At 44.7% G+C, this 11043-nt stretch overlaps 1 long non-coding RNA gene across 2 annotated transcripts in view; it reads left to right on the top strand.

Moving 5' to 3' along the window:
* Window positions 1–111: 111 nt before the first annotated feature.
* The window catches only part of LOC130885108 (uncharacterized), a 107869-nt gene continuing 96937 nt past the window's right edge, over window positions 112–11043 (top strand). For both annotated transcript variants that reach the window (XR_009058133.1, XR_009058134.1), the window contains exons 1-3: window positions 112–260; window positions 7871–7913; window positions 8320–8358. This is a non-coding gene — a long non-coding RNA (uncharacterized LOC130885108). The remainder of the gene's footprint in view (window positions 261–7870; window positions 7914–8319; window positions 8359–11043) is intronic.

Below are 11043 nucleotides of genomic sequence, written 5' to 3'. Positions count from 1 at the left end.
GTGCTCGGGGGCGGGGCCTGGCGCGGGGCGGGGCCTGGCTCCCTGCCAGACTCTCCCTGGGCTCCCCACCCCCCTCAAGCTCAGCGGGAATCTGGCCAGGTTTTGTGGAGGGCGCGCCTGGCTGAGCTAGAACTTGATGCCCCTCCGGGCTGCCTGGATTTTCCGGTTCTGAATTCCCTTCCAGCTAGTTGACCTCCGGGGGCCCAGTGTTGCAGGTTGATAAGAAAATGAAATGAACTCTGCTGGTCGGCTGCAATAGGGTAAGTTAACCTCTGAAAGCCCCAGAGTGTCTTCAATTGTGAGCCCCAAAGGCTGTGGAATTTTTGTGTGAGAAAATAAACTAAAAACTCCCATTTACTTATTACTTACCAAGCGATTCAGTAGAGCATAGGAATATTTGAAGTGCTGTGTCCCGGTAATCTAACTTATCTCTCACAGACCTCACCCTAAGGCGTAGCCTGACTGACTAAGCTGGTCTTCCTCCAGAGGTCAGTGCCAGCCCTGACCAAGTCCTGCCAACCTGGTCCCAATCTAATGACAAGGAGCCCTCTTGGGCAATTTGTATTCCCCGAAATCCCACACGAGTCAAACAAAATATAGCAACCATGCTCATTTTTCAAAACAAAAGAAAAATTAATTAAATTAAAACGAAATAATATGTGCACCAGGCCAATCTGTGATTTGTGACAGTGTATTGAGGTTAAGTTCTTATTTTACTTCAAAATAAAAAGTCTTCGTTGAAGTGGTTTCTCTTAAGCTGACAGAAGGCACTGGTCCATACTCTTCCTGGGTGTTCAGCTGTTTCAGCAGATGGTCCTTTAGTCAAATGGTTGATCCTCTACCCTTCTGAACACTGTCATCCTTGTTCACCAAGAGATGTGCCTGTCGACCAGAAAGTCCCTACTGTGTCACTCCTAGCCTAGGTAAACTGCGCTGCCAGGGCAGCCTGGATGCCGAGACTGGCGGGGGTGCCGGATCGAGACAAGAGGCTTCTTTTCAGGTAGAAAAATAGCAACCTTTATTTTGCCCCGAGCTAAAGCCTTTTATACCTCTACTGCTTCTGTGGACAAACACCGGCCAGAAAGATCACAAACATCCTTGTCAATTACAGACCACAAGGAAATTCCGCTGTTGGTCAGGGGGAGTGAGGGCGGCTGAATCGCAACAGTAAACCTTGAAGAAAGCAGTTGAGCCGGGGCACTTGGCTCTGTTCAAGGAGGGAACTATGTTTTCAAATCTCCATAGAATTCTGGATCACAAATATCTGAGAAAACTGCTCTTGAGAGGTAAATCGAGGGTGAGGAAGAAATCCAGTCTAGCCCTTGAGTTTTCTTCGATATTTTGAGATTCCAGGCAAAATAAAATAAGCATGGGAAAGAGGTGTGTTTCAGCTCTGACCATCTTCACAGTAGCCGTCTGCATGATTTTTGCTGCAGCTTATTGAAATGCCTTCAAGGGGAGTCACGTGTGCGTAGGGCAACCCTGTGCTGTTCAAAATGCCAGCTGGCTTTTGAAAACTGGAATGTAGCTGGGCGTGATATCAAACATCTTTAGTCCCAGTGCTTTGAAGGCAGACGCAGGTAGGTCTCTGGGAGTTTGAAGCCGGCCTGGTCTACGTTGCAAGTCAAGGCCAGCCAAGGCCGCCAAGAAAGACAAAACAGCAACAGCAAAAATGAAAAATAGAATCTAATACCACAGAGCTACTACTCCTGATTCTCTAATTTCTTAGGTTTCCCAGAACATTAAAATCGAAGATCAGAGAATTCTGAAAGGAAGGCATATAGGACAAAATTACAAGTTACCTGAGACATCTTAACCTCCATTTTTTTTTATTTTTAAAGATGTATTTATTTTGCGCACATGAATGTTTTGCTTCCATGTGTTTATGTGTGTCACGTACGTGTCTGTGCCCGAGGAAGTCAGAAAAGTGAGTGAGATCTCCTAACACTGGAGTGACAAATGGTGGTGAGCCACTACATGGGTGCTGGGAACCAACCTCGGGTCCTCTGGAAGAGTAGCAAGTGCTTTTAACCACTGAGTCATCTCTCCAGCCCCGTATCTTTACTTCTAATTCTAGAACTGAGCAGAACTCCGTTCCATGAAAGAGGAGGTGAGGGGGTGGTTGGTTTTATAAATAGAAAAAAAAAATAAGCTGAAGAAAGCAGTTTCAAAAAATAAAAAACAAACTGTCATTTCAAAGTCACATTCAAGGCAGAGTCAGGGAAGCAGAAGGACAGAAACTCAGCTAATGATTGATATCAAGTCACAAGGGGTCAAATACACTAATGATAATGATAGAAACTACACCTGAATTAGTCAATCCTGAGAAAGGACACATAATTCCCTTTAGAAGTGAGTTTTATTAGACACCAAATAGTACAGTGTATTTTAAAAAACAAAACAGGGCCTTACAGGGAGGAGACTTCCCTTTCAGACCTGAGAGGCCCATCCTGGAGAAGGGAGAGCTGGCATGGGAGGGATGGTAGGGAGGGGCCAGAGAAGCCTCCTCAGAGAGGAGCCTGAGGAGGACTTTGAGAAACCCCAAGAACAAAGGGAACAGCAGACTCTTCTATGTGTGGGGGCTGGTGAGAAGTTTTGCATCATGTGATTGAGCTCAACATTTGGGACAGGACAAGGAGCAAGGAGGACTCAGCACTGGTTAGGATCACAGGATCCTACCTAGGGGGCTCCTGCTAGGTATGAGAGTTTCTTGAATCGGTGGCTTGGCCTGTTCTATTTAGGCTGTGCAATCTTGCCTGGTAAGAGTAATCTCTGTCTTTTAAAGTTTTTTTCCCCTTTTTATTTATTTGTTTTTTTTAAGAAAAAGAGGAAAAAGGAAAAAAAGTTTATTACCATGCCTGTTTGGAATAGGCCAGTGGGAAAAATTGAGACTGTTGTATCCTCAACTTTAATTCCTCAAAGTCAAATAACATCCAGGGTGACATAGAACTTCCCTGTAAACTGACTTCATTTTGGTTTTCAGTACTTTTTGCGAGAGCTTATTCTAAAATAAAATTTTTGTATAACTTTTGAAAAGAAATGCTTACTTGTATGTGGGTTCCAGACACATCCACGTACCACAGTGCATGTGTGGAGGTCAGAGGACAACTTGCAGAAATTTGTTCTCTCCTACCATGTAGGACCTAGGATTGAACATCAGGGCTGGTAGCAAGAGCCTCTACCTCGAGCCATCTCACCAGCCCTCCAAATTTTTGTTAAAGCCTTCTGTTCTGGTTAGTTTTGACTGTTAACTTGACTCAACTTAGGGAGTTATCTAGATTAGGTTTGATTGTAGGGGATGGTCTTACTTATTAATTGATTCAAAAGGACCCAGCCTGTGTGGGTGGCACCATTCCCTGGGCAGTTTCCTGAACTGTAGAGGAACTGCAGAAGGCTTGCTGCTCAGTAAAAACAAGCAGGCAGCATGCACGCATTTGTTTCTCTCTGCGCCTGACTGTGTCACGTGACTAGAAGTTTTGAGCTTCTCCCTTGACTTGATGAATGGTCACCTGGAATCGTAAGCCATGGGAACCCTATCTTCTGTAAGTTGCTTTTGGTCAGGGTATTTATCAACAGACATGAAACTAGAACACATTCATAGTTCTTTCTATGTTAGGATGAAGCGACAGAAAAGTCTCCAAAGCATTTGACAGTAGATGGAACTGGAGAAGAAAGAACGTTCTTCCTGAACAAAACCATTTATTACATCTCTTAGGAAACCGAGGCAAAGGGAGAGTCAGTGTGGTTGACAGAAGCAGAAATCCTCCTCCGCCCCAGGACTTTTATTTTAAAGGGGCTTGTGAATAAAAGGCCATTATTTTGTGTGGTGGTAGTGAGCAACAGGGTAGAGATCAGTTGGCCGACCCTCTGGGAATAATCTCTGGGCTTTGCTTCTCCAGTTTAATCTGGTGTGTCTACAGAGCTGTGTAGTGCATAACAACACAGATAATAAAGAAGCTGGCTTGAGACCAAATATAGCAAAGCCAGTCCCGTGATTTAGAAAGTTGGCTTGTTGACCCTATAAACTGAGGGGTGGAGGAGGAGGAGAGGGGATGACTCAACAGAAAGCTAAAAACATAGACCTAAGTTGCCATTAACTACCGCATGGAAAGGGCTAGTCTCAGAAAGACTTTGTTTTCCTTTTTGGTGGGAATCTGCTTTTAAAGAGATCCCCACTTTCCATTTCACCAGGATCCAAACTTGCTTTTCCTGGCTAACCGGGAAGAAAGGCTAATGTAGGGAAACTAGATTCTAGAATCCTAATGCACTCAGCTGTGTGCGATTCGCTTGGGCTGTTTTGTTTGTTGCTGCTCCTTTTAGATGTTCTTTTCATTTCCTTTCCCTCTGTTCTTTCTCAAGACGGCAATTCCCTCTTCTGAGACACTTTGAAGTTGAGCAAGAAGATTAGAAAGCATCTTTTGCAAACCTAGGGCCCTTTCTGAAACAACCTCACTGAATATGCCCTTTGAAATGTGTTCTTGGCACCTGCCCTCCTGCCCCAAGTGTGGCTTTAGCTAGGCAGCTTGTGGCCCTGTCTCACCTTTCATGGGGAAGTGCCTCTTCTAGGTTACAAGAACTCTTCAACTCGCCTCCACAGAGACGCCAACATTGCTCTTGTCTCTGTAACGCTGGCTGTCCTTTCTGCTTATAAATTTCTTACCTCCTAAAGTTCTATCTATTACTACTCCTTGAATGCTTTTTAAAATTTCTATGATAGCAGTTTTTTGTTATCATTGTTTGGTTGTTTTGTTAAGTTACTTTTGGCTGTCCTGAAGCTCAATACAGCCCAGGCTCACCTCAAACCAACCACGGTTCTTCTGCCTCAGACTTCCAAGTACTGGAATTACAGGCATGAGCCACCATGCCTAATTAGTGTATCTTGTTTATTTTTTTTTTTCTTGAGACAATTTCTCTTTATATAGTCCTGGTTGTCCTGGAACTCTCTATGTAGACTAGCCTGACCTCAAACTCACAGAGATCCATTTACCTCTGCCTCCTGAGTGTTGGTATTAAGGGCATGCATTACACCTGGCATATATCTTTGGTTTCCTTTTTTGTGACAGTCTATGTAGCCCAGACTGGCCTTGAACTTGATTCTCCTGCCTTCACCTTCATGGTGGCATCATATCCATCTTACAGTTGTTTCAACTTAAAAATAGTTCATTGTGGGGGATGAAGAGAGGCTCAACAGTTAAGAGCTCTTGCTGCTCTTACAGAGGACCTGAGTTCAGTTCCCAGCACTGGCATCAGGTGGCTCCCAACTACCTGTAACTCTAGCTCCACGGAATCAGACACCATCTTCTGGCACCTGCACTCTTGTGTAAACATACCCCCACTCCCCACCCCACACACAATTAAAAATCGAATGACTAAAAATAAAATTATATTCTATAATAAGCTCACTAAATGACTTCCCCCCTTAAGATTGTTTAATTAAATTTTGGAATGAAAAGATAGAGTTTTAGCCAGCTCCACAGCTGGAATTAAAGGTGTATGCACTCAGGAAGCAGAAGCAGATGGATCTCTGAGTTTGAGGACAGCCTGGTCTACAGAGTGAGTTACAGGACAGCCTGGGCTACACAGAGAAACACTGTCTCAGAAAGAGCGAGAGGAAGGGAGGGAGGGAGAGAGGCAGGGAGGGAGGGGAGGAGGCAGGGAGGGAGGCAGGGAGGGAGGGAGGGAGAGAAAGGCAGGCAGGAAGGAAGGAAAAGAAAATATAAAAAAACCAAAAAGATAACGGTTTTAGGATCTCCCAAAGACAAAGCTCACCATCCCAATAAACCAATTACAGACATGAAGAAGGACTCATAAAAAGCAGAAGGAGGAAAGCTTATCTGTGTGGCCACACTGCAGCCAGGAGCAGATAAATACATCAAGTGATCTCTGTGTTAATCTTTGGGGTGCTGATATGAACTTTAGTTTTAAATAGAGGAGGAATTGGGGTGAGGGATATGAGGGGCACATAACTGAGCAGGGCTGGTGACCAAGCTGTGGTCGTGAGCATCACTGCCTTGGCTCCAGCTCTGCAAGGTGGTCCAGAGGGGTGCTTGAGAGGGAAGGAGGCGGCTCTCAGGAGACCTTTAATTCTATTATAGGGTGCAACCTCTCCCTCATGGGTAATTGCCTTCATCTTTGGGGGGCACGTCTGTGTCTCTACGGTTCAGTTTGTGAGGTTTTGCTCTTCCTGGAAATGAAGGTAAGCTCAGGACAGTGGCTTACCTCTGTGCCTTAACTCTTAGAGGGTGAGGTGGGGAGGTGGGCGGAGTCAAGTGGGAATGTGAGCCAGAGTGAAAGAAACAGACACAAAACCAAAGCCAAGAAGGCCAGGCGTTTATTTTCACCCTCCCTTTTCCTTTTTCTTCTTTAAAGACATGGCCTAGCATAACCCAGACTAGCCTTAAACTTGCTATCTAGCCAAGGATAAGTTTTGAACTTCCTGATCCTCTTGCCTTGCCGGGAACTGTGAGCTGAAAGTAAACCCTTCTCCCCTAGGTGGCCTTGGTCAGAGTATTTTACCACAGCAGCAGGGAAAGGAAAAAGCTAAAATAATCCCAAACCCTGTTCTGCATTTGTCCTAATAATCAATGAAGATCTCTTTCTATTCATGTGGTTATAGATTTGGGAGTTTTTAAATTTGTTTTGTTTTGTTTGATTATGAAGATTGGATTTCATGTTGAGTACTTTAGTCTTTGGTTGTCAACTCATCACTTCCCCTCATCCAATATGAGGTTTCCCTGTTTAGAATATGTTCATGTTTAGAATATTTTTCCTTGCCATTACAAGAGAAGGAGAGAAAGAATGTGGAGAAAAGAGATAAAAAGAAACAAAACCAAAAGAATAAGGAGACAAAGTCAGATAGTCATGCACAGTTCCCAGCCCTTGGGGTGTAGAGGCCGGAGGATCAGGAGTTGAAAGCCAACCTCAGCTACCAAGCGAGTTTGAAGCCTTGTGAGACTCCGCCTCAAAAAACAATAGCGACAAAATCGTAAAAGTGGGATATCACAAAGGTGGCGGTCCAAGGAACAGAGTCTACTCAAGAGACCCAGGGCTTCCTCTGCTTTATTTAAATGTCCACAGACTTCCTATTTTCACTGGCTGGTTATCTTTGTATGCACAGGAGACTGATTCCTGGACCCTCCCTCCTGCGGGATATATAAGTCCTTAGATGTTCAAATCCCTTAGATTGGCATGCTATTTGCATATAACCTTTGCATATCTTCCAGTACTCAGCTAAGCAGCAAGCTTCAGCTATCCCTAGATTATCCAATGTCTGTCGGTGGAGTATAAATGGCACCACCATATTGTTAAGGAATAGTATAAGAAAAGGTGTGCAGGATCTGTAGAGATGCAGCTTTAAAGAAATATGTCATTGATTGACTTTACAGACAGGGATAGTGTTGAGAGCCGTGCAGCCTAATTTTGGTGCAGTTTATGAGTGCTTGTCCAACGGGTCTCCAAACGAGGCAAACCCCCATGGGGACAGTCTCACTGGGCTAGGATCAGTGGACTTTGGGACAGTGCAGAATACTACTGGAACTGGGTGACCTGCACACCCTCTTCTCTCTCGTAATACTGATGATTCTCTTGGTGGTTTTAGTGCCCTTTTGTCAATCATGAAGGGGACAGATGGGATCACTCCTGGAAACCCCATTTTTTTCTTGAATTATTTTCCCTTAAAATTCTTGGGAGCTGATACTTCTCGGGTTTCCTGTTTGGGGATGCCAGCTGTCACTTCAGACCTGGAAGCTGTTCTGATTCGGTGCTGACTGGATCCGGGTTAGATCACCCCTGTTTCTGTAAATTTGTTTCGAATGAGATTGTTGTTCTTGAAAACATGTGCCTATGTCAATTACTCTTTTGTTTTGTAAAGACAGGATGGACCTGGCTCTATACTTGGCTAAGCAAACAAAATGGTAAGTGTTGTTTTGGTTTAAAGATGTTTTGATGTAAAAACTGGGAGAAAACAGATTTGGCATATTTGTTTTCGCCGGAGGGTAATGTTGGGGGATGGGAAAAACTTGTTTGTTAGTATGGAAAAACATGCTTGTTTTTGATGTATAAAGATGGCTGGCCACTTGGGTGAAACTCAGTTGGTGGTCGGACAATTAATTTTTTTTTTTTTTTTTGGTTTTTCGAGACAGGGTTTCTCTGTGGTTTTTGGAGCCTGTCCTGGAACTAGCTCTTGTAGACCAGGCTGGTCTCGAACTCACAGAGATCCGCCTGCCTCTGCCTCCCGAGTGCTGGCATTAAAGGCGTGCGCCACCACCGCCCGGCTCGACAATTAATTTCTTTGCCCCTTTCCTGGTTGTCTCTTTCCAGGTTGGTCGCCTCTTCCCCGCCTCAGGACCCAAACACAGGGTGAGTCATGAGGGGGGGAGGGGTTGCAAAATACTTAAGGGTGTGGGAAAATGGCTTGGAGCAGCCCCTTCGGGCGAAACCAACAAAGGAACACTTGCTACCAGTGTCTGCTGTGCTATACCAGGTCCCAGACACTAAATTCGAATTCCAACAGGCGATCCTTTTCCCCCTTTTCAATCCCAGCTCTCTGGACAGTTTTACTTACTCATCTCTATAACTGTGAGTCTGGGTCTCAGTATAAAACTTAGGGCACAGGGAATGGCATTTTCCATCATATAGAAAGTTACTAAGAACCAAATCATAAATATCCCAGTGCACACTCGGGGAAACTGAGGCAGGATTGTTATGGGAACTCACGCAGACAGCTGCCGGTGGTGAGGGTGTGGTAACAGATTAGCCAGAATAGCGACCCAGGAACCCCCGGCTAGTTAGCCCATTAGGAGGCCCGCTAGGAGGCCCGGAGATCGAGATGGAGGCCTGTTCTGCCTTAGTGGGTGTAAGGGAAGGTCTGGAGCCCTCTCTGGGGCCAGAAGCAGGGATGCCCCCAAATGGATCGGCTTGACTCTCCTTCAGCTGTATCAAACACAGTTTCGGCTTGCACCTAACATGGGACTTGGGCTCTGCTAATAGCAACTGTCCCAGCTGTCCCAGAGGGACGCTGGGCTTGGAGATGACCTGGTAGTGGAGGCTGAGGGAGAGACAGAGACTGTGCTATAGGGCCACCAGTGACCCAGATACTCACAGTGAGACCCCAAACCCATTGGCGTACGTGGATTATGTGCAGACTGGGTGACTGGCTAATCTCAGACCAAAAGACAGCATGACGCAGGTGATGGGTCTGAGATTCTTTGCAAGTAGGGCCCTTTTAAGTGTGTCCTGCTGAAGACTTATGAATGTGAATGATTTTCTCAGAATTCCAACACCCCTTCCCTGTCTTGTGGTCCTGGACTGCAGTAGGATCTGGAGGGCTGATTATACTGTATGTGGTGGTTTGAATAGGAATGGCCCCTAGAAACTCATGTATTTGAATGCTTGGTCCCTAGGGAGTGGCACTCTTAGGAGGGGTGGCCTGGTTGGAGAAGTGTGTCACTGTGGAGGCAGGCTTTGAGATCTCAAGCTGGGCCTAGAGTGGCACACAGTCTCTCCAGATGCCTGCAAACCATGTAGATCTCTCAGTTCCTCTCCAGCATGGTGTCTGCCTCCATGCTTCTCGCTGTGATAATGGACTAAACCTCTGAACAGTAAACCAGGGCCAGTTAAATGTTTTCCTCTGTAAGAGTTGCCATGGTCTCTTCACAGCAATAGAAACCCTAAGACACTATACAAACCAATTGTCAATGGTATGGCGTTAGACTCTAGAACACATGACGGTTGGTTTCTTTAGAAAGATAGACTATAGTTGAAGTAATGGAAAAGGGTTTGGATAAAGACAGGAAGAAGACAACCTGAGTTGAATGAGAAAGGACTGAGCCAGGAGGAGGGGAGCCTCAGCAGGCAGACGGTGTCTGCTAGTATTTACAGGAAACATGGCTAGCAGGGACCGTTGGTCTGCATGTTGTGTGTTAGGTTTTCATTACTGTAACAAAACCCCTGAGATAATCAGCTCAGAGAGGGAAAAGTTGATTTTGGAGATTTCAGTCCATAGTTAGTTGGCCCTGTTGCATTTTGGGCCTGTGTCAGGCAGCCTAACACACTGGGAATATATGGTCCAGAAAACTGCTGGGAAGCTAAGAATGATAAGAGAGATCAGGTCCCATAATTCTTTCAAGGATATTCAAGGACATATTCCCTATGACTTGAAATCCCCCTCTAGCTCTGTCTCTTAAAGGCTCCCCCACTTCTCAGGTGGCACTTTTAAAAAGAAGAATGTAAGTGATATATGTTGTTTCCTGGCAATATTTTCAATGATCTAACTGCTAATAACTTAAAGTTAATATGTCTTGAGCCATTTTGAGAGTGACTTAATATAGTCTCACCCTGGTTTGATGTGCTACACACAGTCCTCTATATTTTTATATATTTTGTCCGTGTCTTATATTTTGTATATTCCGACAAACGGCACACAAAGTATGTATGTAATTTAAATCTAAATCAAAATAGAAAAATGTTCTAACCAGAAGATTAAATAACAACAGCAGAAAAAATAATGGCTGGCTTGCAAAACAGAAATTTCTGGAAACCGTAAATTTGAAGTCTTGTGTTTTCAGACTTAACTGCCAGAGGATTTTGTTTTGTGTTCAGTGTTCCAGCTAATAGAATCAAAACGCCGGAAAACAACTCAGAGAGGCCTCTCGTACGTCTTTGCTACCTAGTCCAAAACAGGTTACTCTGTAAGGCAATCAAAGGCCGTGAATTTTGAGGGAGGTTTTTTGTTTTTATTTTTTGAGTCACAGGAAAATTACTTTTGACATTATCATTTAACAGAATGTTTCAAAACTCAAAGGAAGAACCAAAACTACTTTGGTTACCTACAGAGCTGTAGACAGTGGCAGGGATACACGGACTAGAAGCTAAGAGATCTTTCCAGCACAGGACATACACAAGACATTGCATCTGGTAATAGTTACTGGGTAATGTCCTGGTTTGAGTGAGATGTCCCCAACAGTTTTGGGCATCTGCGTACTTGATCCCGTTGGTGGTACTGTTTGGGTAGGTTTAGGAGATGTGGCCTTGCTGGAAGAAGGA

Source organism: Chionomys nivalis, chromosome 12, assembly GCF_950005125.1.
Source record: "Chionomys nivalis chromosome 12, mChiNiv1.1, whole genome shotgun sequence".
Lineage (NCBI taxonomy): Eukaryota > Metazoa > Chordata > Mammalia > Rodentia > Cricetidae > Chionomys > Chionomys nivalis.
The sequence above is the reverse complement of the archived record's forward strand: the minus strand, read 5'-3'. Positions and strand labels throughout refer to the sequence as shown.